A 17,485-nucleotide genomic window follows, 5' to 3' on the forward strand; every position below is an offset into this window, starting at 1 on the left:
TGCCGGGATTACAGGCGTGAGCCACCGCGCCTGGCTGATTACTTTCTGTAAGACTAGCATTTAGGTAATTCTGTGGTATGCTTGAGAGGGATTTTCATACTCTTCTTGCTTTCTAGGAGCTTTAAGTCCAGTCCAAGACTTAAAAACCCTTGTTCTACAGACAGGGTGGTTAATGTTCATAATGACATAATGCTATTTGATATAATTTTTAGAATTATGCAAGATATAGTTAAATAAATGAATTTAAACAATAATGATGCTATAACATTAGAAGCCCAAATGTGTGGCCCCTATCTCCCTTTCTTCTTTCTTTAGAGTCCATTTGTGTGAGAAATACAGAGATTTCTTGGATGATTTTGCTGCTCAGGTCTGTGATTAACAGCCGAAGTTTCTCCAAAATGTATTCTTTGGATCAGTTTTTTTCTTTTCCCTCTACCCTTTCTGCAATATTCCTCTTCTCAGTAATGCGTACTTGAGTGAAACAACCAGCTCTTTAAGGTACACATGCTCTGCCAACATTGTGAATAAATCTCAGAATAAAAACTAGAGTCACCTGTGATTGCACAGGGATTGCACCTGTGACTAGCCACTGCACTCTAGCCTGGGCAACATAGTGAGACTCTGTCTTTAAAAGAAAACACCAGTGAGGCTTGGTGGCTCACGCCTGTAATCCCAGCACTTTGGGAGGCTGAGGTGGGTGGATCACCTGAGGTCAGTGGATCACCTGAGGTCAGGAGTTCGAGACCAGCCTCGCCAACATGGTGAAACCCTGTCTTGACTAAAAATACAAAAATTAGCCAGGTGTGGTGGCGTGCACCTGTAATCCCAGCTACTCAGGAGGCTGAGGTAGGAGAATCACTTGAACCCGGGAGGCAGAGATTGCAGTGAGCTGAGATTATGGCACTATACTCCAGCCTGGGTGACAGAGTGAGACTCTGTCTTCAAACAAAACCAAGATTAAAAAAAAAAGTTAAAAAAAAAACTCCACTAGACTCAAATTAGTTATGTAGTTTTCCCTGTTTTTCATCTACTTTATGGTATATTCTTCCTTACAACCTAGAGTCAAAGGCTAGAATATTTTCTCTTAGGTTCCTTATTAGCTAAGATCAAATCCGTCTCTAATTTTTGTTTGCTAGAACTCCAGTTTAACAGCTCTGAATTAAGCTTCCCCTCTCCCCAGGATCAAATGCTAAAGGCTTTCACTTGATATGAAGCAGTCTCTTCCCCACCCCTCCCCACCCCAATCCTCCAGTTTATTTAAAAGTCTCAGCCTAGGTAACATACTAAGACCCTGTCTCCAAAAATCTTTAAAAAATTGGCTGGGTCTGGTTGTACACACCTGAAGTCCCAGCTACTCGGGAGGCTGAGGGTAGAAGATTGCATGAACCCAGGAATTTGAGGGTGCAGTGAGCTGTGATCACAGCACTGCATCCAGCCTGGGCAACAGAGGAAGAACCTGTCTCTTAAAAAATAAAAAGTTCCCAAATTTTGTCACTACATTCTAAAATCTAGAGTCTTTTATTGGCCGGGCACAGTGGCTCACACCTGTAATCCCAGCACATTGAGAGGCTGAGTCAGGTGGATCACTTGAGGTCAGGAGTTCGAGACCAGCCTGGCCAACATGGCGAAGCCCCATCTCTACTAAAAATACAAAAACTAGCTGAGTGTAGTGGCACCTACCTGTAATCCCAGCTACTGAAGAGGCTGAGGCAGGAGAATCACTTGAACCTGGGAAGGGGAGGTTGCAGTGAACCGAGATCGTGTCACTGCACTCCAGCCTGGGTGGCAGAGCAAGACTCGGACTCAAAAAAAAAAAAAAAAAAAAGAGTCTTTTATTTTCCAATCCCGTGTTCCTACCGTGGAGCCACTCAGTTCCTGCCTTTACTGCCGACATCAGCATTATCATTAGCATCTCAGAAATAAAAGACAACAATGATGGTTTGACTTTGGGGTTACTCCAGAGGGAGTTATTTTGGTTTTTCTTAGAGAAATCCTCTGTTTCTCTTTTATGACTTTTAAGAGAAGCAAAATGTTCTTTCATTACATTGAACATTCTGTTGTACCTTACTCTATTTGCTAGTAGAAACCAATAACGAAAAGTTATGGAATGTGACCAAATAGGACTTTTCAGCCTGTGCTTTTCCATTACCCTCCCCACTACCCTCCAAGGATTTTTCTTGATTGATTTACTCAAATCCTAAATATTGTTTCTCCCTGTTAATAATATTTATATTTTTTCAGAGACCTTTGTCTATTCTGGTCTAAGGTGGACCTATTGTGGTGTTACATATTCCCTGCAAAGTACTTGAAAAATACGACTTGTTAAGTTTTGTTGAAGCACAGTTTTACAAAGTACTGTTGTAACTAGTCGTCCAACTTTAGAATACCTGAACATTTAAACTAAAACCCTATTTAAAAAAATAATAAACTGAAACCCTATATATCACTCTCCCTCTTGACGTAGTTAGCAATCATGTACCCAAAACCTTTTCTTTCTATTTTTTCTTTTCCTTTTGTTTTTGAGACAGGGTCTTGCTCTGTGGCCCAGGCTGGAGTGCAGCGACACAATCACTGCTCACTGGGGCCTTGACCTCCCGGGCTCAAGGGATCCTCTCATCTCAGCCTGGAGTAGCTGGGACCAGAGAGGTGCATGCCACCACACTAGGCTAATTAAAAACTTTTTCTTTTCTTTCTATTTTTTTTTTTTTTTTTTTGTAGAGAAGGGGCCTCCCTGTGTTGCCCAGGCTGGTCTTGAACTCCTGGGCTCAAATGATCCTCCCTCATTGGCCTCCCAAAATGCTGGGATTACAGGCGTGAGCCCCTGCACCCGGCCTATAAAACCTTTTCTACATGCAATTCGACACTCACCTAACAAAAACTTGTAGTTACCCAATTTATTTTGAATGGAGAAGCCCAGTGGTTGATACAGGGTTCTCTTTCTATTTGGCACAGAACCTCTTTTGCAGTCTTGAAGAGGGAATAAGAAATGTCTGAAAATAACTTATGCAAGGCAGAATGTGAGTATCATAGCAGAGTTTTATGGGAGGTGTTTTCTGAGGGGCCTCTGGAGAGATTACAATCTATTAGAGTGAGATTTCCCTGTGGATCACTTCCCTTACCTGGATGAGACATGAAAAGTAATGTTGTCTAGTTGTAATCAGGGTTGAAGCTCTGTAACTCTGTCCCGGTACTCTAGTTTTATTTGATTAGTTTCGCGATGAATATATACCTATATTTTAATGACTTGATTGAAGAGCTTGGTCTTGATGTTTGTATGTCTTTATTTGCAGTCAGCACTTATCAGTAGAAATTTTGTGTTTCACACTTTGAAATGGCATTACTACCTCCTCCTCCGCCTAGCACCACTAGGAGACCTGAGTTAGAATGCTAATGGTTAACAAGAAAAGCAACAGTATCTTTTTTTTATTTTTTTTTGTGGCACTTTCCTTGTGGCCAAAGGACTACTTCAGTTTAATATACTGTATTGTTAAAATGTAAGAGCTTAATTAGTTTTGGACATTGCCCATGTTTGTTAAATTTTACCAATAAATCTTAATTACATCTTTTTTTTAGTCAACTCATATATTTTCTCTCAACTTATAGAAACACAACAGACCTTCATATTTGGCAAGGATTCTACTGATGAGTTTTTTTCATCAGTATGCTTATAAAACCACCTCTTTCAATCAAACTGTTTTATAACCTCAGGTAATACATAGAAGGGTGTGTGTTGGTCCTCTGGGGCCTTTGTGCCCTGCCTGCAAATGCAAGTTCTCGGTTGACTGATCACATGTTTGGGGATGGGACTCTGCCTGCTGTTTGTTCTTGGTGATATAACTAGGTCTCTTCCCCGAGAGAGGGGTGGAGATCTTTCCCTGTTGTGGACTTTGGGGTTGAGAACCTTTAGATCCCAAGCATTTTAAAATTGATTCAGTAGATTCCAATGGCTCAGTTTAAATAATAATTTTCTTTAATAGTGTGGCTCGTTTAAGACAGTTGGAGGAGTTTTGCCTATTAAAATGATTTGATTTAATTTAAGCCCAGTTTGGAATTCTGAATTAGGGATTCCAACAATAACATTGTTTTGATTATTCTGTAAACAACTACAAAAATGTGTCTTCTCGTGCTCCTTTTGACTGCAGTGCAAAGGACTTTTTTTGTGGGGGACTGGCCCTTCTTTGGAAGCAGCAGCCACCCTGCAAACCTTATTGTTTGATGACCTTTGTCATCAGGAATGCCCCAGGAAACAGCTTCATAATTGTTTTTCTTAAGCCTCAGGTGAAGTTTGTGATAACGTCCTGTCAAGTTACTTTTGGTTACTTTCTTAAGTTTACTTTGTTTTTAATTGGAAGCTCCACCTTTTTAACTTTGTCATGAATTGTCAGTGCTGAGTTCCTGGTAGTTGGTAAAAAGAATTGTCTTCTCTCTGATATCCTGTTCTGGGGGAAGTCCTTGTGGTTTAGATTCACAGTTTCTCATTGTTGCTAGCTACAGTTGTCTCCTCCCTCCTAGCCTTCCCTCCCCACAGCTCTAGCTATTCCCTTATCCCTCCCCATTCTTGTATCACTTGCCCCACAGATACCCTCGTGATTAGAGGTCTTTTGCTGGAGGTTGACTGTGCTGTCTGGTAAGTATTGTAGTTGTTGTGGTAAAAACAGATAGAAGATTGCAGGAACCGGTTAGTTTTTGTGAAGTTTTCTTTCTTTTAAAAAAAATATTCCCAAGCACTGATTAATAAGCTATTTCTTTTAATAGCAGTAGTTTAAACTTTGAAATTGAGATTTTGGGACTCTCTCAACTTTCAAGAGGCATCTTTCAAGCTGTTGTTTCTGCTCTTTCCCCCTCCTCTCTGTTTCAATTATTAGATTTTGGAGATTTCATATTTTTTTCAAAAAAAAATCATAGATTTTCTTGAGTTCCTTAGAATTAAAGGCAAGAGTTGTGGATTTAGTATTTTAAATTTCCTTCAAACAGAAGAAGGTTATTTGTGATTTCTTTATACCTATTTTCAGTATTAACGTACTGGTTAAAGTAGTAATGAAGAAAAAAGAGCCTATTTTGTGGCTAAATTGGAAAGTAGCTGAATGATTCTTTTTTCCTATTAGCAGAATAGTGTTGGCAAAATCCACTAAAATTTTGGCAATATGTTGTCAATTCTGGGAGATGGTTTGCCAAGTACTTCAGGATAACAGATGCTTCTGGGAATGATTTTTGGGAAGTTAGATAGATTTGTTCATTAGCGCCTGCTTCCTTGAGGCATGAGGCCTATAATCCTTTTGAAAGTAAAATATTTAATATTTGATCTTTAGATTGAGTCAAATATCACTTTCATTATGGGCTATTTCCTTGTGTTTTATGTTTTGAGCTTCTAAGAATATTTGTGTGTGTATTAAAAAAATTTTTTTTTTTGGATACTGGATGATTGATACTTTGGTATTTCAAGCAGTTACAAGTGATGAGCTTTGGATTCTCCCAAACTACTGCTAGTTAGAAGTCATCTTTATGGTAGATGATGTGAGAGGAAACTTGTTTCTGGGATTTCATTGCTGTTCAGTTGAGGCACTTATTCAAGTGATGGTTATATTCGTACAGTAATGATTTCTTGAGCTCCTAATATGAGGTAAGTGCTGGGTCCTTGCTAAGTGCTTTGCATTTACTTCTAATTCCCAGTACAACCTGGCCAGGTAGTAATATTGTCCCTCTAGAAAGCGGCTATACATAGGTAGAAAGAACATGGGTTTTCTTTCCTGCAAAATGAGAAAAATAATCACTATTTGGCAGGTTAATTGTGAGAATTAGAGGATATACCATGGGTCCAGTGCCTAGCGCAGTGCCAAACATGTAGTTTGTATTCACTAAGTGGGCTACCGTTATTATAATTTTACACCTGATGAAAGAGGATAAATAATCTGCTGAAGGTCACTCAATTGTAAGTGGTAGAGCTAGGATGTGAACTGGCTCAAAGTGTGAAGTCTGGTAGCATGTTTTCATTTGAGTATTGTAAAGGCTGTTAGAATAGATTTCAGTGGATTCCTTCTCATCCCTTCACCTCCTGCCCCTACAGAGGAAAGCTTCTTTATAGATGTTCTCCTTTCTTTGGTATCCTCTGTTGCCCTCCCAGTCAGTCATGTGCTTGCTCTCTCACACTGGAGTTGCTTGTGCCATTCAGTACCAGTGTTCTCCCAACAGAAATGAGTCAAGCCAGTGCTGTCAGTTTGCTTCCCCTCCTTTTTTCCTCTTGTTGATAGCACTGTCATACTTTCATTATTGTTTGTACTGAAATAATTTGAGTACGGGTATATTTATAATGATTAATAAATAATGCATTGATGGAATCAAGTGTTTAAATTTAAAAAGTCTTAGTGATTCAAAAAATTCGGGATAAAAATCTCTGGTTCTAAATGATTAAATCAGAAGGTTATTATATAGGGCAACTTTCTGGAACTCATTGTTTTGCTATCCAGGGGCCTAATAAATTGCTATTGATTTTTGTTCCTTTAACCACTGCTGTTACTAGTTTGCTGCTATTGGCAGTAGGGTTTAGAAAGAACATTTCGTTTGTCCTACTGACCATAAAATAGAGTATCTTTCTTCTGTAGACCTTTTGGAAGCACAAGGTATGATTTAGATGTGATATGATTTAGGCAGGAGATTCAGGGACAAGCTAAAGAGCTGTTTGGTTGTGCCTGTAACTGAGTTATCTCTAAACGGAAAAATGTGAGTTTGATTGGTCTCATGAAACTTAGTTCTTCATTTATTTGTCTAACAAGGAATGAGCATTTGTTGAGTGTAAGGCAATGTAACTTTCTACCTTGTATTCTAATAAAGTATTGATATACTGGTTAAATATTGATTCATGATGTTCCTGGGAGGGAGAGAGAAGTCCCAGTTGGTGCGGAGAGGTATTTAAAAAGACAGTCCTTTGGGAAATGAATTAATGTAAATGACTGCTCCTTCCTGCTGATGTATGACTATTAGTAGTTCCTATCACTGTAAGTAGCCAGTGGTATGACTTCTTCAAATAGGTTTGCTGAGTGGAAAAGATTGCTAGTATTAGGTAGGACTGGGAAGACGGGAGGAGCATTCCTTGATTGAGAAAAACAAAAAACAAAGTAACTGGGCATGTGCACAGAACAAATCTTTTTGTATGTTTTAAGGGTAGATGAGGTTGGAAATGTGCAGGGGATAAGATTGTGGAAGGCCATTCAAAGCCAGAGTTTTGGCTGTGTTTTGTCACTGAAGTTTTCTAAGCTAATTGTGATTCATCAGTTTGCTTTTGCAATATTGTATAGACGGGATTAGAGGGGAAAGAATAGTTAGAAAGTTTCTGCAGTAGTCTAGGTGAATTGTATTGAGAATGCACTGGTTTTAGAATACATTTTTCCCAGGCTGGGCGCGGTGGCTCACGCCTGTAATCCCAGCACTTTGGGAGGCTGAGGTGGGCGGATTGCTTGAGGTCAGGAGTTTGAGACCAGCCTGGCCAACATGGTGAAACTCCATCTTTACTAAAAATACAAAAATTAGCTGGGCATGGTGGCACACGCCTGTAATCCCAGCCACTATGGATGGAGGCTGAGACAGGAGAATTGCTTGAGTCTGCGAGGTGGAGGTTGCGGGGAGCCAAGATCACGCCACTGTACTCCAGCCTGGGTGACTGCGAGACTCCGTCTCAAAAAAAAACAAAACGAACAAACAAAAAAACAACAAAAAAGGATACACTTTTCCCCATTTTTTATATGGCCTTGGGATTTATGCTATCAATTATAGTTTAATCTCCTGAAATTTTTATAGTAGTTATATGTGTGTGTGTGTTTGCCTGTAAGAGAAAGAGAGACGGGGGAGAGATAATGCATATAGAGGATGGTCAGTCATCATAATCACAGTTACTGTTTATGGAATTCCTGTTTTGTACCTGGCCCTAAGTATTCTGCATACATTATTTTGTTGCATCCTTTCAGCAAATCACATTTATTTTAGGTAGTAAATGGCCTGAATGTGATGGAGCTAGGATTGGAATGTAGATTGATCTTATTCTTCATCATCATTATCCTCATCATAATCATCATCAAAATATTTATTCCACACAACATATTAGGCACTGGGCTAATTATACATATCTACATTATTTTATTTAATTCTTATAACAATCCTATGAGATAGATGTTATTTATTAATCCCATTTTTTCTGATGAAGTACCTAAGAGTTAGTTCAATAACTTGGTCAATATGCCACAGCTGTTAGGTGGTGGAGCTGAGACCTGTTCTATTCCACTAACTCTGTGTCCCCAAGTTGTATAATTCACATAATGTTCTCTAGGAATGGGACCCTTTGGATCTCCACTATAAGCATGTTACCTCCCGAGGTTCTGCAATATTGTTGGCCCTGCAGAGGGTGCACTTTTTTTTTTTTTTGAGATGGAGTCTCGCTGTGTTGCCCAGGCTGGAGTGCAGTGGCGCAATCTTGGCTCACTGCAAGCTCCGCCTCCCAGGTTCACGCCATTCTCCTGCCTCAGCCTCCTGAGTAGCTGGGACCACAGGTGCCCGCCACCACACCCGGCTAATTTTTTTATGTTTTTTAGTAGAGACGGGGTTTCACCATGTTAGCCAGGATGGTCTCGATCTCCTGACCTCGTGATCTACTCGCCTCAGCCTCCCAAAGTGCTGGGATTACAGGCGTGAGCCACTGCACCCGGCCTGCAGAGGGTATACTTTTAACCACTATGTTCTTTCTACTACCATGCTGCCTCCCTTAGAAGTCAGTAAATTATACAACTTTAGATCTTTATAAGGAAGGGCTAAGTAGCCTGCAGCTTTCATTTCTTAGTTCTTATAATTTGTCAATTATAACAAAGTGAAACGTGCCTTTCTATTTTCTTTCCAACTACTTTTTAACAAATTTTAGACAAATTTGTTATACATGAGAGTTATCTAAGTTCTTGTGTAGGAAAAATAAGACTTTTTGTCCTTTATCAGCATACGATTCTTCTGTTGTACATGATGTAATAGTTTGAAGCTGCCAAAGTCCAGCCCTCAGGAAATTGTTTGAGTTGAGTAACTGTTCGCTGGAGAGTTTAAGATAACCAGCTCATAAATCAACAAATAGCTTGGCCCTTTTTATGGTTGTAGATACTTATCTCTTTCTATTTTCAAGCTTGAATCAGAAGCAAATATTGTTTCCATTGATACAGTCACTATTAGAAAAAGTTGTCAGCAGTATCTCAAGCTAGATATGGCCATTTTGTCAGTTCTTTTCTTTAGGAAGAGTCAGAATTTATCAGGATGTTAGAATTGGTTGTTCTAGGCTAAGTACCTTCAAACAAAAAGTTTTCTTTTTCAATGAAACTCTCAGTGATTCAATGCCTATTATATTCAACCTCTGTGTGGAATTAAAAAGATGCCCTTAAGATAAAATGTAGTCCACGTACCCAAATAACTGTAACATGAGGGAGAATGTGAGTATTGTAATCCAAACTCCACCATGCACTGAGAGCACAGAGGAGGATGAAATAAATTGGGAGATTGGAAAGGTGAGAGGGTGAGAGAATGATCTGGGAAGGCTTTTCATTGTAGGATAGTTAAGATTTTCAGCAAGAATAAATGGAGAGGAAAGGCATTCCAGAGAGAGGCAATATTAGAGTCAAGACAATGAGAAAGTAAAGGACAGGGTATATTTGTTATACAGAAAGGAGTCTAGTGTACTTGGAGTGAAGGATGAGTGAGAGGCACATAATGGATGATCAATGAAATGTTTTATCAGTGAGTGAATGAGTAGATGAAGCTGGAAATGGTGGTAAGTTCCGGTGATTCTCAGACTTTACGCTGGTGCTAGACATATTTAATTCCATCTTATAATTAGGAATTAATTTTTTTTTTCTTTGAGACAGAGTCTTGCTCTGTCACTAGGCTAAAGTGCAGTGGTGCGATCTTGGCTCACCGCAACCTCTGCCTCCCGGGTTCAAAATTCTCCTGCCTCAGCCTCCTGGGACTACAGGCATGCGCCACCACGCCCAGCTAATTTTTGTATTTTTAGTAGAGACGGGGTTTCACCATGTTGGCCAGGATGGTCTCGATCTCTTGACCTCGTGATCTGCCCACCTCAGCCTCCTAAAATGCTGGGATTACAGGTGTGAGCCACTGTGCCTGGCCAGGAATTAATTTTATTGTCAGAATATGTGAATATCAAAAATATGCAGCATAAAAATCACAATCATGAACATGATTCAGTGATATGATTTGGATGTTTGTTCCCTCAAAATCTAATGCTGAAATGTGATCCCCAATGTTGGGGCCTAGTGGAAGGTATTGGATCATGGGGGTAGATCTCTCATGAGTAGCTCAGTGATGAGTGAGTTCTCAGTTAATTCACACAAGATCTGGTTGTTTAAGAGAGTCTGAGACCTCCCCCTTGTCTCTCTCGCCATGTGACACCTGGGCTTCCCTTTGCGGTCTGTCATGATCGTAAGCTCCCTGAGGCCTTGCCAGAAGCTGAGCAGATGCTGGTGCCATGCTTCCTGTACACAGTGCAGAACCATGAGCTGATTAACTTCTTTTCTTTATAAATTACCCAGCCTTGGGTATTTCTTTATAGCAGTGCAAAAATGGCTTAACACAGTCAGGAAAAAAGGTGTTAAAATAGGTCCAATTGACTGCTTTGATTTTTTCCCCTCTTAATTTTGCTACTGTTTGTTCAAGTTTTTGTAGTGCTAGCAGTAGACTAAGTAGGTAAGAAAAAATTATGGTAGAGAAACTTATGAAAAATCCATGTATTAATTTTCTTTCCTGTGAATTAGAAAAATACCATTGTTCTTTTCCAGCCAAAAGAATATCTCCCTCTAGGAGCCATTAAATATTTTGAAAAGGAGTGACATGGTGTGGAGTGTGTTTTAGGAGTCAGGTGGTAGTGACATGTAGGATTAGAGGACTGGCAATGAGTCAGTAATGTGGTACAGTGGTCCAGAGATGGTGAGGATCTGAACCTTAGTAGCAGCAGCAGTGAGAATAGAATGAAAGGAAATAGAGATCCACACCAGGCCCTCTGTTTCTAAATAGGAAACAGTTACCAATTATTAACCAGCTTTCATATTGTTAGGATATTACGGGTCTCAATGTGGTCGGTTATCTTTGGTCTCAAGTCCTTTCACTCTGTTTTTAGGGAAAATGTGTTTAAACCCCTATTTTAAGGAAATTATAGTTTATAGATTATTTATAAATTATAGTTAACTTAGAAAATAGAGAAAAGGAAAAAAATCCATAATTTCATCATCCTAACAAGACCGCTATCATTTTACATTTACTTACCCCTGATGTTGCTGAATTTTAAACTTCTCGGTTAATTCATTCTGTGCACATTTAGCTCTGAGAAACAGGTTTCTGAACTAATAAAACAACCCATTAATTGCCATACTGTGATGTTAAACAGTAAACCAAGAGGTTTCACATGTAACCCTGAGTGGATTGTAGGATCACAAACTATGTCAACGTCTCTTCTTTTTTTTTTGAGACGAAGTCTCACTCCATTGCCAGGCTGGAGTGCAGTGGCATGATCTTGGCTCACTGTAACCTCCAACTCCCTGGTTCAAGCAATTCTCCTGCCTCAGCCTCCCGAGTAGCTGGGATTACAGGCACATGCCACCACGCCCGGCTAATTTTTGTATTTTTAGTACAGATGGGGTTTCACTATGTCGGCCAGACTGGTCTCGAACTCCTGACCTCGTGATCTGTCCGCCTTGGCCTCCCAAAGTGTTGGCATTACAGGCATGAGCCACTGTGCCCGTTCACGTCTCTTCTTTTCCTATAAATCTATGTTGGTCCATCTACCTTTAGACATATAGATATTTATTTCCCAAATGCCTCAATCCCTTTTGGGCCCAAAGTTCCGTCTTTCTTCAGTGAATTATTTGCGTAATTTAAAATGTTTTTTATTTTGAATTTATAGAAAAGTTGGAAAAACAGTTACCTCTAATGATACCATCTTATATAACCATAATATATTTATCAGAACCAGGAATTAATAGTATTGGTACAACACTATTAACTAAAGAGCTTTCCTGAATTTCACCAGTTTGCCTACCATTATTCTTTTTCCTTTTTTATTTTCAGTTTTTTAAAATTGTAATTTATTTTATTTTTTTATTTTTAGAGACGGGGTCTTGCTTTGTCACCCTGGCTGGAGTGCAGTGGCACAGTCATAGCTCACTACAGGCTTGAATTCCCAGGCTCAAAAAGTCCTCCTGCCTCACCCTTGTGAGTAGCTGGGACTACAGGCAAGCATTAGCCTGGCTAATTAAAAAAAATTTTTTTTGGCTGGGTGCAGTGGCTCATGCCTGTAATCCCAGCACTTTGGGAGGCTGAGGCGGGCGGATCACCCGAGGTCAGCAGTTTGAGACCAGCCTGGCCAACATAGTGAAACCTCGTCTCTACTGAAAGTACAAAAATTAGCTGGGCGTGGTGGCAGGCGCCTGTAATCCCAGCTACTCCAGAGGCTGAGGCAGGAGGATTGCTTGAACCCGGGAGACCGAGGTTGCAGTGAGCCAAGATCGCGCCATTGTACTCAAGCCTGGGTGACAAGTGAGAGACTTTGTTTCAGAAAAAAAATTTTCTTTGTTTTGTAGAGACAGGGTCTCGCCATCTTGCACAGGCTGCATTGTTCTTTTTCTGTTCCAGGATCCTATCTAGAATCTCACATTGCATTTTAGGTGTTTTTCTTCCTTACTCTTCTGTATTCAGTAAAAGTTTCTTAGTCTTTCTTTGTCTTTTATAACCTTGACATTTTTGTAGAGTATTGATCAACATCAGTTTGAGGGCTATTTGTCAAATATTCCTTAATTTGGATTTGTCTGATATTTTTCTGATGATTGGACTGAGATTATGGTTTAGGCAAGAATACCACAGAAATAATTTTGTGTCCTTTTCAGTTTCTTCATATCATGGCATTCATGATGTCAATATGTATTATTACTGGTTATTTTGACCTTGATCACTTGGTTAAGGTAGTTTCTGCTGGGTTTCTCCATTGTGAGACTACTATATTTTCCTTTGTAGTTAATAAATGCCTTAGTGGAGATACTTTGATACTGTCGTTTTTATTAATGTCATGGAGTTCTCTACACATGCAATTAGTAGTGTCTCCTTAAAGACTTTATTGAGCTTTAGTTACTGTGAAATCAATTAGCTTAAAGAGTCCATCTCCTTGGATGGGCGCAGTGGTTCACACTTGTGCCACAGCGTGGTTCACAACTTTGGGAGGCCGAGGTGGGTGGATCACTTGAGGCCAGGAGTTCAAGACCAGCCTGGCCAACATGGCGAAACCCTGTTTCTACTAAAAGTACAAAAAATAGCCGGGCATGGTGGTGCGTGACTATAATCCCAACTACTCGGGAGGCTGAGGTGGGAGAATTGCTTGAACCCGGGAGGTGGAGGTGGCTGTTGCAGTGAGCCGAGATTGCGCCACTGCACTCCAGCCTGGGCGACAGAGCGAGACTCTGTCTCAAAAAAAAGAAAAAAAGTCCTTCTCCTTAGAAACTTCCCACACTTTACACCTGGTTTTATCAAAGGGTTCCCAGGCTTTGCAGGAACAAATTCTATCTAGTCTTCATTGATTTCAGTTCCATTCCAGCTCTGCTCGTAATGAATCTCTTATGCTAATAACCTGTAGCTCTCTGGACCTCATTTACTCCACTGTCTCTTAGGGCGCCAGGCTCCTCCTGGCCCTGTGTCCTTCCAGGCCTCATTTCCCTTTATGCACAAGCCAGTTCCATTTGAATGACTACTTTGGGTTTTTTCAGAAACAGAGGCTGAGAGAAGCTGACTTTGTTGGTGAAGAATACAGTGGGGGATAATTAGGGTGGCTGCAGCTGGAGCCTGGTTTATTACTTTGGCCTGAGAAAAATGGTAGCACATTAAGCTGTACTGTGTATACTTGTGAAGGAATCATTTCTGTATTTCACTAATACAGAGAAAGTGTTTTTTTCTAAAGGTCACCAGCTTCTAGAGGTATGCCTTTAATTCTGGCAACCTTAATCTGTAATGATCTTTTCAATTTAGCCCTGTTGACTGTGGAGTTACTTGCTGTGAGCACAAGAATCCAAAATCCAAATGTGGACCAAATATTATATTTAGATCTATTTAGTTCAAACAAATTTTATACAGTGAATAACATTAGATGTTTCTTTGATTAATAAAATACAAATTTATTAGTATTACTGAATTCAAAGTAGCTTTTTGAATTATGTATTTTCTCAAGTGATATATACTATAAAAGCCCCGTTTATGTAATGTGGATGGGGCAGACTTAGATTCTCTGACACTTGAAGCTTATACAATTCAGAGGGCTTCCTTTAAGGAAAATATTTCTTGAAACAGAAAATGAGATATTGGGCCTAGAGAATCTGTGCAAGAGAAAGAGTCCTGAAGCTTAAGTTTCAGTGGGTTGGTAAATCTGCCTCTGGATGTGAGGCACTGCAAAAAGGTTGAGAGCCACTGTTTTCCATCATTTCATACATGGAAAGGTTTTTTGGCTTACCCACAGGACTAGTGTTTTCAGATTGGGAACAGTAGGACATATAACTTAGTAACTGTGTTATACAAGGAAATACATAATAAGATGACATGCTTCCATCCCAATTTTGGCTTTTACTTTCCTAGAAGTTTATACCATGTTGCCCAGGCTCGCCTTGAACTCCAGGCCTTAAGTGATCCACCAGCCTTGTCCTCCCATTCTGGGATTTTAAGCATGAGCTACCATGCCCAGCCCAATTTTTTATTTCTTTAAGGTAAAATACCTAGGAGTAAGATTGGTAGGTAAAAGTATGGCAAAAGTGCAGCCATGTTTTGCTTAACAACAGGGATGTGTTCTGAGAAATGTGTTGTTAGGTGGTTTTGTCATTGTGTGAATATCATTTAAGTGTATTTGCATAAACCTAGATGATATAGCCTACTCTACACCTAGACTATATTATATAGCCTACTGTTGCTATGCTACAAACCTGTATAGGATGTTACTGTACTAAATATAATAGGTGCCAGGCACGGTTGCTCACACCTGTAATCCCAGCACTTTGGGAGGCTGAGGCAGGAGGATCACCTGAAGTCAGGAGTTGGAGACCAGCCTGGTCAACATGGTGAAACCCCATCTCTACTAAATACAAAAATACAAAAAATAGCTGAGCATGATGGTGCGTGCCTGTAATCCCAGCTACTTGGGAGGCTGAGGCAGGAAAATCGCTTGAGCCCGGGAGGCAGAGGTTGCAGTGAGCCAAGATCACACCATTGCACTCCAGCCTGGGCAACAAGAGCGAAACTCCATCTCAAAAATAAATAAATAAATAAATAAAATAGGCAATTGTAACACAATAGTAATAGATGTGCACCTAAACATATCTAAACACAGAAAAGTTACAGTAAAAATAAGGTAAGTCCCATAATCCCATAATTTTATGGGACTACCATTGTATATGCGGTCTCTTCTTGACTGAAACGTTATGTAGCTCGTGACTATATATTTAAGTTTAGAATTAACTGCCAACTGTGTCATTTTGCATTTCTTTTTCTTTTTTTTTTTTGAAATGGGGTCTTGCTCTGTTGCCTAGGTTGGAGTGCAGTGGCTTGATCTCGGCTCACTGCAATGTCCGCCTCCTGGTTTCAAGCAATTCTCCTGCCTCAGTGCCCCCTAGGAGCTGGGATTATAGGTGCCTGCTATCGGCTAATTCTTGTATTTTTAGTAGAGACAAGGTTTCACCATGTTGGCCAGGCTGGTCTTGAACTCCTGACCCGAGGTGATCCACCTGCCTCAGCCTCCCAAAGTGCTGGGATTACAGGCGTGAGCTACTGCACCTGGCCTGTTTTGTATTTCCATAAGCAGTGTAGGAGAGTTCCAGTTGCTCTGATTCCTCATCGGCACTTGCTATTGTCAGGTTTAAAAAGTTTTTTTGTTTTTGTTTTTAACTATTCTAATAGGTGTATAGTGTAGTTTTAACTTCCATTTCCCTGTTGGCTAATAATGTTGAACATCTTTCCGTGTGCTTATTTATCATTTGTATATCTTGTTTGGTGAAATGTTCAAATCTTTTGCCCATTAAACAAAATTGGGTAGTTTTTTTTTTGTTGTTGTTGTTGTTTTTTTGAGATGGAGTCTTGCTGTGTCATCCAGGCTGGAGTGCAGTGGTGCAATCCCGGCTTACTGCAACCTCCACCTCCTGGGTTCAAGCGATTCTCCTGCCTCAGCCTCCCAAGTAGCTGAGATTACAGATGTCTGCCACCACACCCAGCTAATTTTTTTGTAATTTTAATAAAGATGGGGTTTCACTATGTTGGCCAGGTTGGTTTTGAACTCCTGACCTCAAGTAATCCACCTGCTTCAGCCTCCAAAAGTGCTGGGATTACAGGCATGAGCCACTGCGCCTGGCCAAAATTGGGCAGTTTTTCTTATTAACTTTTGAGGATTCTATATATTTTAGATCTAAGTCATTTATCTATTATGTGACTTGCAAACATTTTCTTTTCATCTTTGGCTAATCTTTTCATTCTCTTAACAGTGTCTTCCAAAGAGCAGACATTCTTATGATGAAGTTGAATTCTATAATTTTTTGCTTTTATACATTATGCTTTTGTTGTATCTAAGGAATCTTTGTCCGGGTGCAGTGGCTCACACCTGTAATCCCAGCGCTGTGGGAGGCCGAGGATGGTGGATCATTTGAGGTCAGGAGTTCAAGTCCAGCCTGGCCAACATGGTGAAACCCCATCTGTACTAAAAATACAAAAATTAGCTGGGCATGGTGGTGCATGCCTGTAATGCCAGCTACTGGGGGAAGGGGGTGGGGGTGAGGGTGATGGGGCTGAGGAAGGAGAATCACTTGAACCGGGGAGGTGGAGGTTACAGTGAGCTGAGACCACGCCACTGCACTCCAACCTGGGTGACAGAGGGAGACTGTCTCAAAAAAAAAAAAAAAAGGAATCTTTGCCCAACTAAAGGTTATAAAATTTTCTCCTGTCTTCTTCTAGATTTTATAGTTTTAGGTTTTTTGTTTAGGACTGTGATGTATTGAATTATTTTTGTATAAGATGTAAGGTATGACTCAAGGTTCAGTTTTTTGCATGTGGGTGTCCCAATTGTTCCAACGTCATTTGTTGAAAAGACTGTCATTTCTCAATTAAATTGCCTTGGTACTTTCATCAAAAATCAATTGACTGGCTGGGTGCGGTGGCTCACGCCTGTAATCCCAGCACTTTGGGAATCCAAGGCAGGTGGATCACCTGAGGTCAGGGGTTTGAGACCAGCCCCTGGTGAAACCCCGTCTCTACCAAAAATACAAAAATTAGCTGGGCATAGTGGCATATGCCTGTAATCCCAGCTACTCGGGAGGCTGAGGCAGGAGAATTGCTTGAACCTAAGAGGCAGAGGCTGCAGTGAGCCAATATCGCGCGACTGCACTCCAGCCTGGGCGACAGAGTGAGATTCTGCCTCAGAAAAAAAAAAAAAAAAAAAAAA

The 17,485-nt window shown here is 40.3% G+C and overlaps 1 protein-coding gene across 36 annotated transcripts in view; it reads left to right on the forward strand.

The window, feature by feature from the left end:
• Window positions 1–17,485, forward strand: part of USP54 (ubiquitin specific peptidase 54) — a 127,137-nt gene that overhangs the window by 28,708 nt on the left and 80,944 nt on the right. For 4 of the 36 annotated variants that reach the window (XR_010141419.1, XR_010141421.1, XR_010141420.1 and 1 more), the window contains exon 1: window positions 3,619–4,627. The exons of 13 other annotated variants lie outside the window; for them this stretch is intronic. The gene's annotated coding sequence lies outside the window, so the exon portion shown is untranslated. Of the gene's footprint in view, window positions 1–15; window positions 3,018–3,615; window positions 4,628–17,485 lie in introns of those variants that run through there. 19 more of the 36 variants (XM_063727329.1, XM_063727328.1, XM_063727339.1 and 16 more) reach the window with 11 other exon arrangements.

This window comes from Pongo abelii, chromosome 8, assembly GCF_028885655.2.
Source record: "Pongo abelii isolate AG06213 chromosome 8, NHGRI_mPonAbe1-v2.0_pri, whole genome shotgun sequence".
NCBI classification, from domain to species: domain Eukaryota; kingdom Metazoa; phylum Chordata; class Mammalia; order Primates; family Hominidae; genus Pongo; species Pongo abelii.